The following is a 13,769-nucleotide window of genomic DNA, read 5'->3' as shown; positions in this document are numbered from 1 at the left end:
TGCTCAAAAACAACACTCCAAGATTAATTTTATTTTAATCATTATCAGTCCTTCGATTTTAATGTTTTATACATTCTTTTCTTTAGAAGAAACGATTTTGTTCAAATAAAATATAATTTGAATGGAATTATTGTGAAAAAAAGTGATGAAATTAAAAAAGTACTATTTTTTATCCAGTTTTCACATTTCAATCGATTTCCGGCACGAGTGCCTGTTATCAGATATGACTAGAAATTTAAACCACCAGTAGCCAGTTGTCCATCAGTTTACCGTCCCGATATTAGGACCCTACTATACGGTAATATGCGTCTACTCCTTGGGAACTTCAACGCGCACCATCAGCTCTGGCAGTCTAGCATAGGGAAAGATCATAGAGGCGCTTCACTGGCGGAACAAATCTACGAATTCACCTTTTGCACCCTGAATGATGATGCCCTAACATAGATTATGGGTAGTTGCGCCGGCTCCCCAGACATAACAATAGCGAGCCCTGGTCTGATAAACTATGTAACCTGGAGAGCAGTGGTTTCTCTAGCCTCAGACCACTTACCTATAATCGTATGTCTGAATTGACCCAACGACTTTATCGTCTCTACAGGTTGTTAAATGAAGGCAAGCTGAATAAATGGTTAGATCATCTGAAGAACTCCAACTTGAGCTCAGGTGTTGGTAAGTTGTGCTCTACAGTTCGGTCTCTCTCCAACACGACGAAGTAGGATGACAGGATCACGATTAGGTTTGCACATACCACTATTTCTGACCTTGAACTGTGCTCGCGTGCATTTTGCGGGCTTTTATTGATCACCTACAGATAAGGCGAAACGGAGTTTTCCTCCACAATTCTACACACCTTCTTAAATTGCTGAGGCCATTATTGCTGCGAAACCATCTAAGGCGATAGGCTCCGAAGGCATTTTTATGCTGATGCTGTGCTGAGTAACTTGAGTACATGAAGTCGAAGTGCTTTACGTGAGTACCTGGCGTGGAGCCCTATCTCACGGTGGTACTTTTTCAACCACTGGGTGAGTAACAAGTAAACAACATACCACTGCCCCTTTGTGTATCTAACACGCAGGTCGCAATTTTTGTACATGGATATGCCGGTCCATGTACAAACACTTTGCTCAAGTACTCGAGCTATCTAATCTGTCGCCCAACCACACTACTATGGCTCTGTTGATTCGGCAACAGCACCTAGGGGACGAATTGGTAGTCCGAAACACAGATCATATTAATTGACAAGACTTTATTTCAGTGGCCACAAAGACCCACTGTGATAAGTTGAGCATGCACTCAAGCATGTTTGAAAATCGCTAATAAATTAAAGAAAGGGTAGTGACGACCTTGCACCATACACTCCTCCCCCACTTTTTTTGCTAGACCGTAGTCTAACACATCGTTCATCGTTACACTATATCACACATCCGTCAAATCCATCAATCACTCCATTCTCTCTATAGAATCAAAGTAGACATTAGAAACATCGTTCACCTTCGTTTACCCAATCTTCGCATTATCAGCTCAATTCCAACATTTTATTAATCCACAGTCATGATCTGTAATTTGTACCGCTCCTTGCATCTAGGAACGATCAAGGAAACATGACATCAAGGAAACATGCCCGGGGGGCAGTGACTTGAGTACAGTTTGCATTATTTGCAATATGGTATACAGATATTTACCAGATACGACTAAGGACACATAGCTGGTTTATACCCAAACCATTTAGAGCCGCTATTGTCGACTGATAGAAGGTCAGGTTTGATATACATTCAGAGATGTGGATCAATAATCCTTTCCAACGTTTTAAGAAGAAAGGATGATATACTAATTGGTCTAAAGTCCTTTGGCTTCGTGTGAGAGGTCTTTTAGCCCTTTTCCTGTATCACCTGGGAGATTTGTAATCTGCGTGTCAGTCCGTTTTTCCGAGGATTGGCAGCCTAGAAAGTGAGTGGCCATTAAAACTTCTCAGGTTTCTCGGCTACCGGTCGTCCAACTGCCACATGGTTTCTGAATGAAACATAGGATATGAGGAGTTGACGATAAGATTCTGCGAACACGACTATTCCCAGAGAAACCTTCAACACCGCTGCAGAAGGTTCTCCAGGATTTACGCTTTGTATTTCATACCAGGTTTTTGAATCTGTTTACAGAGGATTAGCTCTACTTACATTACCAATATGGCACCTACACTGAAATCAGAAAGAATGATTGTGGATTCAGGGTTCCTGGACTAGGAAGAGCTCCTTCCCCCTAACGCCCATTCGGAGGAGCAGTGCAGCCGAAGCTGCTTTGAAGTGGTGGAGATTAACTATCCAGCCTACCCCACTTTACATATCCCAATGTATTTATGGACTAACATGACATGTTCGACATTTTACTTACATCAAAAATCCGGTCTTTTTTCTTTTGAACTCGTTCGGTGCGAACGTTGCATTGAGTAAAACAAACGAAAACGTGAACATCTTTTTTTATATTTATAATTTTAATTTAAAATATTTAAAGAAAACTATAAAAGAAATTAACAAGGAAAATATTTTTTGAAATTAAACAAAAAAAGTAGAATGCCACTAAAGACTAAAGACGCAGATCCAAAGTGTCATCTATTGGAAAGCTCAACACCAACAATGCAAACCACCGCACATGTGACGAGATCAACATCAAACATTACTGGATACAATGCGCCACCAGTTTGAAAGCTCAAACCATCAACGTGGACAGCCGCACCCGCGGCGAGACCAACAGTAAACATAATGGATCCAAAACATCATCAAGTTGAGAGCTCAACATCGTCCAGGTAAGCAACATCATACCACCGGTGAGAACCAACAACATCATATTACTGGCGTGAATAAAAGCAACAACACCACCGGCAAGAACCAACACTGCCGGCGAGAACTTACAACATCATATTACCGATGTGAATAAAAACAATAACACTACTGACGAAAACAAAGCTGTCCAAGATGTTACAAAATAAAATTCGGAAAATAAGCAAAAAGGACTATCTATTAAAACGTAAAAATTTCTGAATAAAGCGCTAAAATTTTACCAATAACAAAAAAATAAACAATAGTAACAACTTAAAAACAAAACATACATGTGAAAAGGAAAGTAATTTAGAAAATAGATGAACATAAACAGACAAAAAAAAAATTACAAGTTAACGAATATAAAATGATGTAAAAACAAGTAAGAGTGCTATATTCGGCTGTGCCGAATATTATATACCCTTCACCACAGTGTACTTAAAAAATATCAATTCTATAAAATTTTATTTTATTTCATTTTTCCGTTTATATCATTATTATAGCAATAGCAAAACGAACAACAACAACGCTAAACGAAATAAACACTCAAAAAACAAAATACACAATGCAATTAAACCAACAGACATCCAAACATACGAATTTATGAAATTTTCAGAGGTAGGGTCGAAAAATTATATTATAGAAATTACAAACTGAATGACAAACTTATATATACCCTTCTCACGAAGGTGAAGGGTATAACAAGTTAGAGTGCTATATTCGGCTGAACCGAATCTTAAATACCCTCCACCAGCTACTTTTATATTAATACTATTTAATTGATCAAATATTTGTAGAAATAAGTTTTCTAATGTCTTAAATAGAAAAACTCCAAGATTTAAACAGCTTAAATCAGTTACAATTGCAAGATTTATTGAACATTACAAACGCCATTTTCTTTTATATTTTTAAAGCGCCCTCGGGGCCGGACCTAGTATGGGAGATATGACCAATTATGGACCTATCGTAAAAAATCTTTAAGTAACATTTCTGTATATAAAAGCTATATTTCAGTCAAATTTTGTATCTATATCGTAATTTAGTAATAAGTAGTGTGTGTTTAAGTGATTTTCGGAAGGGAACCTTGTATGGGACCGATCGCACACATGTTATGAACTGATCGTGAAAAAAAATCTTGAAATATAATTTTTGTATACAAAACTAATATTTGTGCAAAATTTTGTATCAATAGCTTTATTTGGTAATGAGTAATGAGCGTTTAAGAGATTTTCGTAAGAGGACCTTGTATGGGAGCTATGACCAATTATGGAACATTAATGTATATATAGACAAAATTTTGGCTAAATTCTGTATATAATCATTATTTGGTAATGAATATTGTGCATTAAGTGATTTTCTTGTATGGGAGCTATGACCAAACATGGACCGATCGTGAAAAAATTTTATAGTGTGATTTATGTATATAAGAGCAATATTTGTGCTAAATGTATGTATATCAATATTTGGTAATGAGTTATGTGCGTTTAACTGATTTTTGGGAGGGAACCTTGTATGGCAGCTATGACCAAATATGAACCGATCATGAAAAAAAATTTGAAATAATATTTCTGTGTACAAAAATAGTATTTATGACAAAATTTTTTATGGATATTACTATTTGGTAATGAGTTGTGTGCCTTAAAGTGTTTTTCTGAAGGCGACCTTGTATGGGAGCTATGACCAATTATATATAAGAGCAATACTAGTATTTTATATGGATATCTTAATTAGGTAATGAGTTATGTGCGTTTAAGTGATTTTCGGGAGGGGACCTTGTATGGGAGCTATGACCAATTATGGACCGATTGGAAGAAAATTTCGCAGTAACTTTTCTGTATATAGGAGAAATACTTTTACCAAATACTATATGGATATCTTAATTTAATAATGAGTTATGCGCGTTTAAGTGATTTTCGGGAGAGGACGTTGTATGGGAGCTATGTCCAATTATGGACCGATCTAGAAAATTTTTTCTCTATATGAATTCAATTGACATGGAATTTTAATTTGTAAAATTTTCTTAAGATATCAAAATTCTGAGGGAAGTTAATAACAATAAACTCATTTTCCGGGAATATGTACTTTCGTATGGGAGGTATAAGAAATTGTGGTCCGATTCCCGCAATTTTCAACAGGAATAAAGTTCTCATGTAAAAACAAATGTATGATGATTTTTATGGAATTATATTGCATAGTTTTAGTGAAAATTACATCAGAATGTGTAAAATATGCTTATTTTTTCGGAGTTGTTTAAATTTTGATTCATAACTTTTCGCGATGTAAACCGATTTTGCTCATTTTAAATACCAAACTGCCTAGAATAGGGAATATTCTGGCCAAATTTTAATAATTTATTTCACTTCGTTTTTACGTGAGCGTGTTTTACACAGACAGACGGGCATAGATAAATCGACTCAGAATTTCATAAGGACCAAGAATATATATACTTTGTTGGGTCTCAGATGAATATTTCTTTGTGTTACACACGGAGTGACAAAGTTATATATACCCTCTATCACCACTGATGGTGGTGGAGGGTATAAAAATAAAACAAAAGAATACTGAAAGTAAGAAGAAAAAAAGGTTATCAGTTTAGAACAAAAACAAACAAAAATAATAATTAAAAGGAAAGTTGCTTAAACAAAAAAATTAATGTTATGAAAATCACAAACAAAGGATAAATAAAATAATAGAAAAATAGAATAAAAGAAAGAAAAACAAAAAAAATATATTAAAATATAACTTGTTTTAAAATGAATGTAGCAATCGTTTCTAAATATGTTTATGTATGAAATTTTTATGAAAATTTTGTTCATTCCAAATCTAAGACTTGATAAATAAATATCTGAATTTCTTTTATTAAATAATATAAATACTTGAAGTCAATAGTTATGGGCGAAAATAAAGAATTGGCAAATTGCAGAATCGCAATTTGACGGTTGTGGGTATGATAATTGGCAATTCAGAATCAAGATCATCTAACCGATCTAACCGATGATCCACCCGCAGAAGCTGCTGCAAGGTCAGAATTTTTTAAACGTGATAAGAAAGCCAAAGATCGTTTGGTCACACTTTACGTACGACAAGTCTAATGAAAAAGTAAAATGAAATTCCATCCGTATGACAAAAAAAGAGAATAAAAGTCGTATGATTTATATTTTTTGTGTTTACACGATTGGTATAAAACAATAACAAAGTAAGATGGAACAGCTGTTTCACTTTTTTTGTATGTGTTTACATAAAAATACATCCCTGATCTAATGCGACTTGTTTGTTCTTTGAATCATTTCAAAAAATGAAGAGAGCCATTCGACTGTCAAATTTTCCATCCGTATTTTCTCTCAATGTGTGATGGTTTCATTACATATTGCGTTTAGACGATCCCATCCGTTCTCTTCTACACAAAATTTTGACAGATCATATTACTTGTGTGCTCGTGTGAAGGGGGCTTAAGCTATATTCATGCTGATTGTTTAAGTTATGTTCGGGACAAGGTAACCGCTAAGGAAATGTGGGCAAATTTGGAATCGGCTTTTGCTCAAAAATCTATTATAAACCAATTGCTATTGAGAAGCCAATTATCCACACTTCGTACGACGCCTGGGGATTCCATAAAATTTCATTTGGAACAATTTGCTGATTTAATTACACAAATTTTTTTGTCGTTGCCTAAAAAATTCGATCCCTTAGTGACGGCGTTGCAAAACATCGATGACAACAAACTTACATTTGGAGTCATAAAAGAAAGATTAATAGCTAAAGAAATTAAACTTAATGATCGTTTTGAAGCTGAAGTTGGAGAAAAGACAGCATTTTCTAATAAAAAAAATTTTAAGAAAAAGTTTAACGGTTAGTGTTACAAATGTAATAAATTTGGTCATCAACCCAAAGATTGCAAGACTCGAGAAGCTCGTGCTGCCGATAAAAGATTTTGTTTTATGTCTGGTACTAGTGCAATTCGAAATAATGGAGACTCAAAAGTAAGATTCATATTAGATTCTGGTGCTAGCGATCATCTGGTCAATGAAAGTTGGTATACTATATTTCTGAACTGAAGAAACTGGATGTTCCTATTGAAATCAATATTGCCAAAGACAACCAATCTGTACTAGCTAAATCAAGTGGTCAGATACATTGTAAAATGGATTCCGATTATGATATTGAAATAAAGGAGGTTCTTTATGCACCAGATCTAAGAGACAATCTTATGTCAGTACGAAAATTAACAAAAGCTGGTGCTCAAGTGAAGTTTATTGACAATCGTGCATTAATTATGAAAGATAAAGAAGTGATTGGTACTGGCTTCTTAAATGGCAACTTGAAATCATAATTGGAAAGCCTGTAGCTAATGTATGCAATAAGGATGATGCAGTTTTATGGCATCGTCGTCTTGGTCATATAGGTCAACAAGGATTGGATTCCTTAGTTAAAAGCAACATGATACCACATCTGAAAAATAAAATTGAAAATATTGGCTTTTGTGATGTTTGCGTTGAAGCAAAACATTCTCGTGATCCTTTCGATGGTACTCGAAATAAAGCAACACGAATATTGGAACGAATTCATATGGATGTATGTGGACCTATAGATCCAGTAGCAATGGATGGTTCTCGTTACATAGTTTCATTTATTGATGATTTCGGTAATTTTTCTGTCATTTATCTTATAGGAAAGAAATCTCAAGTTTTTAAGTCATTAAAAGAATATGAAGCCATGGTAACAGCAATGTTTGGATCCAAAATATCAAAAATTACTTCTGATCAGGGCCGTGAATACCTTTCAAAAGAGCAGCAAGATTGCTATAAAGAAAAAGGTATATATATAAGGTAAGAGCCATGCTTTTTGAATCGAATATACCGAAAAACATGTGGCATGAAGGTGCCCTAAATCGTTGCCCAACAAGTTCGCTACAGAACTTTAATTTAAAACACCTGCGGAAATATGGTTTGGAAAGAAACCTGATTTGTCAAAATTGCGTATATTAGGGTGTTAGGCGTATGCGTGGATCCCAAGTCAATTAAAAAGGAAACTCGATCCTAATGGATACCGACTTTGGGATATGGAAAAAAGAAAAGTTATAACCTCACGCGATATTAAATTTGATGAATCGTGTTTTCCTTTTAAAGATAATATCAAGCAACGGGAAAAGAGTGTGATTGTAAGTCATTAGCAAGAGGGGAGTAGTGATGATGAAAACAGTGCTGTGGCTCAGTCGCTTATAGAAGATAATCTTAATGAAAATAATATTGCGGCTGAAGTAATTGCTGAAGGCGAATGTAATGGTAGAAATTGTGATTTGGCAGAAACAAATAGTAAAGAAAACTGTCACGAAGTTGAATCCAGCATTTTAACAGACGATGATGATGATGTGGTGGAAATTCAAGATTCGGTTTCTAATGAATATCCACGGCGCTCCCATCGCAAGAAGAAAACTGTGTTGAATCTGTTAAGCGGAACGGTCGGGAGCGCAAATTTCCAAGTAAGTTATTTGATTATATAATTTGTTTACATGCAGATTCTGCTGTTAATGTTTTTAAGGCTGTTCCTGAAAAATATGCCGAATTATTTGGAAGACCTGATACTGAAGAGTGGAAGGCTGCTATATCAGATCAGTCAATGGATAACAATAACGTTTGGACAGTTATAAACAAACCCAAGAACGTGAAACTATTAAAGTCTAAATGGGTTTTTCGTATAAAGGAGGATCCTAATGGTAAACCATCAAGATTCAAAGCTTGTCATGTGGCGAAAGGATTTCTACAAAAGTATGGAGTCGATTATAACGAGACATATGCCCAGTAGCCAAGCTGACTACAATACGTGTTGTACTTGCTGTTGGAATGTACAGAGGTTATCATTTCCATCAATTATATGTTAAAATCGCTTTCCTACATGGACATTTAAATGAAAATATATACCTGGAACCACCTGAAGGCGTTCAATTAAGAGAGGAAATGGTACTTAAGCTGAACAAGTCATTATATGGTCTCAAACAGGCCCCACAGCAAGTTTAATGAGTTTTTACTGTCGTAGAGATTATTGCCTGTATACAAAATATATTTTGTATTGTCTGTATACAAAATTTGATAGTACTAATAGTGGTTCTATATGTGGATGACTTACTGATTGCGGCAAACCAAGAAAAATCTATTGAAAAACTGAAAAGAGATCTATCAACCAAATTTGAAATGAGCGACTGTGGAACGTTAGGCTATTTTCTTGGAATAGAAATTGAATTTCATGAAGGAAAAATAAAATTATCTCAAGAATCAAGTATTGGAATGTCTGATTGCAATCCGGTAAAAACACCAATGGAAAAAGGACTTCAGCTGTTACCTGGAGACAAAATAAATGAGAAAGTGAATGAACCATATCGTGAGTTACTTGGCAGTTTGATGTACGCAATGCTCAGTTGTAGGCCTGATATATATTTTTGTGGCGTATATGTGACGATTTCAAGAAAATCCAACTGAAACACATTGGCAGCATCTTAAAAGAATCGTACGTTATCTAATGGGTACAAAGAATATGAAACTACTTTATTCCCCAAATAATGAAATTCCCATACTTGGATTTGCCGATGCTGATTGGGCAAATGATATAAAGGATCGAAAGTCAGTTAGTGGATATCTGTTCAAAGTTTATGGTTGTGGTCTTCAAAGAAACAACAAACAGTGGCAACTTCCTCAAGCGAAGCAGAGTATATAGCATTAAGTGCAGCAGTTTCAGAAGCCTTATGGTTACGTGGTTTGATCCAAGATTTACAAGAAATTAAAAATGAAACTGTCACAATATATGAAGACAATAAAGGATGCATAGGTATGGCTAATACTTCTGAAATCAAAAGAGCTAAACATATAGATGTAAAACATCATTTCATTCGTGATAGTGTTGCTAAAGGATATGTAAAAAGTGAGTCTATACGGTCAAAAGATCAAGATGCTGATATGTTTACAAAGGCCTTAGATATCAAGCGTTTTAGTGAACTTCGGTCTAAACTAGGAGTCAACGATTGAGAAAGGGTATTGAAATATAACTTGTTTTAAAATGAATATAGCAATCGTTTCTAAATATTTTTATGTATGACAATTTTATGAAAATTTTGTTCATTCCAAATTTAAGACTTGACAAATAAATATCTGAATTTCTTTTATTAAATAATATAAATACTTGAATTCAATAAAAAAAACAATAATAAAAAAAGAAAAAAATAACACTAGTGAAGATAGGAATATATATATACGATCGTGCCTCCACCTGAAATGTAAACAATCTGTCATCATCTATGAAACAGCGGAGGATAATGAGCGAGCGTGGCAATACAGACAAACGAGGAATATAAACTATCAATTACGATCAGTGTGACCAGGTCTCAAAAAATGTTGCGGCTAAATCCCATCCAAAATAATGCTAGAAAAAATGCTAAATTGATTTTAAAATGCTAAAATTTTTAAAGTGTTTTTATGAACAATTCATATTAATTTGTAACTGAAATTCATTGTAATTTATATCAAGTAAGAAAGTATATTCTGCCGTGGTTGACCATATGAGTATAAAATTTGATTTATTTTTCGTAATAAAGCATTTATGTTGAATTGAACCTTGGTTTCGATATATTTAAACTAATTTTCTGAGAAAGGCTTTATACATTTGTATATGTATGGGGGCTAGGTAAAATAAAGGACGGACTTTAACCATTTTTAAAAAGTTTTGTCATTGGATCAAAAAGCATACGTGCTTATTGTTTTGAAAATTTCAACTTCTACCAGACGGTCAGACTTACATAGCTTAATCGATTCAGAAAATGATTCTTAACCGATTAGCATACTCAAACGTAGTATAGTGGAGTAGGGTAAAAAATTAAGTTCCGTGGTATTAAGATAAACAGAAATGCTAAAAATTATTTCAAAATTTTTGTAAATTTAGCAATATGTAATGTCTCTAACTTTAAAATATTTCTGAATGCAAAAATTACATTATAACTCTATTAATTACACTAGTTGCTCATGGTATAAAACCTATATGTGTTTTCGGAAGGAAAAGTATATTTCTAGTTTTACTTTTTTTATATAAACAATTTTATTTGTCTTCCTCAAAACACTTTAAAAATGGTTTTCATGTCACAAAATTATTGAAAATTCCGTTGAAATAATTTTAAATCTCGGTGAATAGATGTCAGGTTTATAACTCATACTTCCAAGATTTTTTCGAAAAAATATATATGAGAATGTATGAAATGAATTGAGAGATATATTCAAATCCGTAAGTTTGTAATTCTGGAATAAATTGTCAAAAATATTTTCGAAATTTATGTATTTTTTTTTTAATTAAAAAAAAAAACGTGACAACAAAATTACTAAAAATTTGGTAAAAATAAAAAGAACAGAAAGTAGGGTGAGAAAGTAATAATTATATATTATTGATTTTTTTCAATACTTATTTTCAATAAATTAACAAGAACTCCTGAATGATGATAAAAATTAAAACCTCTTTATTTCGTATAGGAAAAAATAAAATTTGTTAATTAACCGTCATACATAGCCTTTTCCAAAATTATATGTTTCATTCCATGAGCAAACAAAAAGTATTGTAAAAATATATGAATTCTCTTGAATTATTTCTATCACTCGAATTTAAAAAAGCATTGGGTTCCAGAAAAATATTTTAGAATACAACATTTTAAAGTATTCACTTGTATTGGCGTAATTTTAAGTTATTTATCTTCATGAATCTTTTTGCATTATTTTGAATTACAGTGTAAATTATTACATTTCTCATATTTCTTGTAGCTTGTGTTTGGGTAGACATTTAATTCTGATTTTTCCGGTTAAACCTATTTTCAATATAAATCTTTTTTGCAAAAATTTGTCTTTTTTTTGTTTATATACTAAAATTGCAAAAAATGCTAAAAATATTTTATAAAAATGTTAAATAAAATGCCAAATGCTAAATTAAAATTTTACAGCTAAATCAAAATAAAAAATGCTAAATCTAGCTGCAAAAATGCCAAAATGGTCACACTGATTACGATAAGTATAATTTGTTTAGAAAATAAGTTAAAATAAACATACCCAGGAAAAATAAAACTTTGATCTCCTCTTGGCAGGTGGTTATAAATCAAATAGCGCTATTTCTTTTAGAAATAAACAAAGAAAATCTTAAGCATGAAATTTACAATGCATTGGCTAAATAGCTAAAGTGACAGGTTTATTTTAGGCCTAAGTATAAGTGTTGCATAACTATAAGTTTTGCAGTGTTTGAACCTAAATTTTCTACCACTAAGATTTATTTAAGACCTAAATATAAGTCTTAGGTACAAATAAGATTTGAAGTCGTTAAACCTAAATTTCTACCCTTAAGGTTTATTTAAAACCTAAATATAAGTCTTAGACACAAATAATATTAGAATTTATTAAACCTACATTTCCTCCACTAAGTTTTGAATTTATTAAAGCTAAATGTTTACCACTAAGGTTTATTTAAGACATAAATATAAGTATTATATAAAGTTCTGATTTGTGAAACTAAAGTACAAAAATAAAATCTCCAAAAATATACACCTTAAAGTATTCTAAAGCAGAAAATTTAAAGTTTGCCATGGAGAAGTAAAAGGAAGTCCGAGAAGTTAGGTATTTGCAAAAGGAAGGAATGAATTTTGGGGTGATATAATTGTTTAATGGAATGTCACCATGGTTTTAGCTACAACAGCAATAAAAGAGGTTGGGAAGTCTGGAGACCCTATAACACCTAAAGGCCACTCTAAGTTCACATGGAAATTATCAGCTTCAAGGTCCCGTTTTTTTATTGCTTATATTTATGACAATATTTTGGTAGCACTGGTACAATTTTAACGTCAAAAAACGTGAACTATTACTTGCAACGAACACCCGTCCAAATTTAACTTGTATTTTGTAACAAGTAAAATTTTTACTCAAAGTTCTCGCTCGTTATCTAGAAACAACACATAAGCTTGAAAAATAATTATTAATGTGTTGTTTCTAGATAACGCGTGAGTAGTTTGAGTTAAAATTTTACTTGTATTTTGTTTTTGTTACAATAACATTTATTTGTAGGTGGATCTTATATGGAAGTTGGGAGTGCGTTTAGGGAGCTATGATCAATTATAGTCAAATTCGAAAACAATTTTTCTGAATGATTTGTATATGTACTATGTCCTGATACGGTTATTTGTAGGCCTTATATGGAAGCTATGATTGAATTTTGCACTAGTTAGAAATTCATGATCAAAATAAGACTCATCGAAAGAAAATCTATGTATAGTTTTTTGGCTGATTGATTGACTGAAGAGATAAGATTTCGTTTTGAATTTTGAGACTAAATTCAGTATTTTTAGAGCGTTCAAAGTCAAACAATACTTTCAATGTATTAAATTATATGTATGTATATATTTATATTATATGTATGTATATTATTTATTTTTTGACAACATTAAAGTGATTCTATTTAGATTAAGTGTATATGTATGCATGTGCATACATATGCATTTATATTATTTGTACATAAAGAAAATTATATTTGTTTAATTAGAGATGAAACTTAAAATAACATTGTTATTTTTAGCTGGTTTAATGTAGAATAGAGTGCTGTTTGTATTTTATGTATATTTATGTATGCCTATACCTGTACTTAATAAATATGTATGTATTTTTAAGTGTAATTGTAACTGCACAAAAATATTTAAAAATAATTTAATTCATTTGAATACTTCGCTCCGTAATTATACATATACAGTATTGTTCGAAATATAAGCAACTTTTTCACTTTTTGTAATCAAAGTATTTTATATTATATTTAAATTGCTTTATAAAGTATCTAATGTGGAAACAAAAATAAAATTAACTTTAAAATCAACTTACTCATCGTTTTATAATAAACTATTTGCCACTTTGATTCTCACTTTTCAGCTCCTGTCTAAAGATCAGGTTCTATGAGGGATTC

This window comes from Lucilia sericata, unplaced genomic scaffold, assembly GCF_015586225.1.
Source record: "Lucilia sericata isolate MDLA Ls3-8-SP2 unplaced genomic scaffold, ASM1558622v1 Contig000101F_arrow, whole genome shotgun sequence".
NCBI classification, from domain to species: domain Eukaryota; kingdom Metazoa; phylum Arthropoda; class Insecta; order Diptera; family Calliphoridae; genus Lucilia; species Lucilia sericata.
Note: the sequence above shows the minus strand (reverse complement) of the source record.